The 2,295-nt window shown below is 34.2% G+C and overlaps 1 long non-coding RNA gene across 1 annotated transcript; it reads left to right on the forward strand.

Moving 5' to 3' along the window:
* Positions 1–228: 228 nt before the first annotated feature.
* LOC108685205 lies at positions 229–1,976 on the forward strand. The gene is made up of 3 exons (XR_001931660.1): positions 229–323; positions 415–1,412; positions 1,507–1,976. It is a non-coding gene; the product is annotated as an uncharacterized LOC108685205 (long non-coding RNA).
* Positions 1,977–2,295: the final 319 nt, after the last annotated feature.

A 2,295-nucleotide genomic window follows, 5' to 3' on the forward strand; every position in this document is an offset into this window, starting at 1 on the left:
GCGTTTGAAAAAGGGCTTTCTAAATTTGGTAAAAAAGTTGAAGATTTATCTATTTAGTAATCTGTATTATTATTTTAATGATTATCTCAGCCAAAAAGAAGATTATTGCAAAAATCGAAAAGAACGTTCCGATACATTTATTAAGCATGTGCATCACGGTGGTTAATTTTGAGACCAGTCGCAAAAAGAGTAACCGAATAATACTCGGCTTTATTGCATTTTTTTGAAACAATAACAAAAAAAATCTTCAACGAAATTAAACATCAGAATTGTAAAAATCGTTAATGATTTGAAAAATCCTTATTAGAGCAGAACTTTTATCCGTAAGTACTTAGCTATTCGAAAACTTTTGTAAACTTTTTCAAAAGCAAGAGCCTTTAGTTCCTATTTTTTATGAAGAAGTTAAAAACTTAGTTACAGTTCTGAATAAACAACTTGAAAAATCATGCCAAGCGTCCATGGCTCTCTACTGGATACAAATAATCTCTAATCGTTACAATGCACGAGGTTACAAAAACTCAATTAGAAAGACGATTTCTGCATTTTGATGATTACGCGAGCACTAGCAATAACAGTGACAATAATGTGGAATGATCTTTTGTTTGGCGAGAAATCGATGAGCAGCGTTTGAAAATCGAATTTTAACCGGTGTGGTAATTAATGCTCTATATCGAGCTGCGATGATTTTTAGAAGACATTAGCAGTGTAGTGCTCGAGCGAAACACAATAGAAAGACACAACTGTATAAAAGTGAACACGATATTTAATGGCGAATTTGCGACGGATGATAAACGTGCCAATAAAAGTAATACTAAAAACTATGAACTTTTTCAAACATCGAATTTGCGTGAGTGGTACGAGCGGCACGAATCCACGTTGGCATCTTGAGGAAGGAGTTGTCGAGAACGTGACAGTGTGTTGTCGCGAATCATGAATCTTACAATAAACATCAATAAATATAATCCAATGCGCGTGGGATGTCTTCGAAGTGCCGCGAGAGATAATGACAAAGAGAGCGGTGATTAACGTGCGATCGATGGACAATGCATGTCTCGCGTGGTCAGTGGTCGCCGCTCTGTATCCATCCGAAAGGAACGCAGATCATGAATCTTCCTACCCACACTACGATGATGCTGAATTTGCAAAATTTAGAATTTCGTATAATGTTAAAAGACGTAACGAAATTCGAAGGTCTCAACGATGTGTCCATTAATGTATACGGTATTGAGGGACAAAAAACTAAATGTTCTCCCGATACGTCTTGTTGATGACAGAAAGAGAAACATGTATTTACTATATTTGCAAGATATATCTGCGAGACGACTATGTACGTCATTTCATACGAATCAAGAATCTGTCCCAACTCATGAGCTTGCAATTGAGTAAACATCATGAGCAAAAGTTTGCGATCGGTAAGTATATGATTAATAAAAGCGAATTCTTTAAAAAAAAAAAATTAACATTATTTTTGTTTGCAACTGTTTACATTATTTCCATTCCAACGAGAAATTGCAGTCATACATGATAGATTACCGATAATGGATAAACGACTGCGCTATCCGACTATCGAGCGACGACAAGTGAGTTTTAACAACTATAATAGGAAGGAACAAGTTCCATTTGTCATTTACGTTGATCTAAAATCCTTGAGAAAATTGATAGCGATCAGGAAGCATCTGTGCGCATTATATCAACATCGTCAAGTATTTAGCATAGGTTATTACGTGCGCTGTTCTTACGACGATTCGTTATCAAAATATTGATTTTGTTATGATTGCATTTTATGGTTCATCAAAAAAACTGAGAAGTTTAGCACATCGCGTAAAAAAAATTTTAGCAGCTAATATCCCCATGGAAACTTTCAAGTGAACAGTGGGAGACATTGCGCAGCGCGACGCATTGTCACGTGTGTGAAAAGATTTTCGCGCTAGACGATAATCGAGTAAGCGATCATTGCTATTTAACCGGTCGTTATAGGGGCATTCAAATTGCAATTTAAATTATAAGAATTTATATTTTATTCCCATAGTTTTTCACAATTTATGATTCACATTTTTTATTATCAAAGAAATAGCATATGAAGACAGTATAGAATTATTACCAATAACAAAAGAAAAATATATATCATTTGCAAAAAATGTTAAAGATACTGCTGAAAGATCAGATTCGCGAAATAATAACATAAAATTACGATTCATCGATTCTTATAAATTTTTAAGTTTCGACAAATTAGCATCCTTTCTTAATAAAAATGAATTTCGAATTTTACAACGCGAATTTCAAAATTTGTCCGAA

Source organism: Atta colombica, unplaced genomic scaffold (assembly GCF_001594045.1).
Source record: "Atta colombica isolate Treedump-2 unplaced genomic scaffold, Acol1.0 scaffold147, whole genome shotgun sequence".
NCBI classification, from domain to species: domain Eukaryota; kingdom Metazoa; phylum Arthropoda; class Insecta; order Hymenoptera; family Formicidae; genus Atta; species Atta colombica.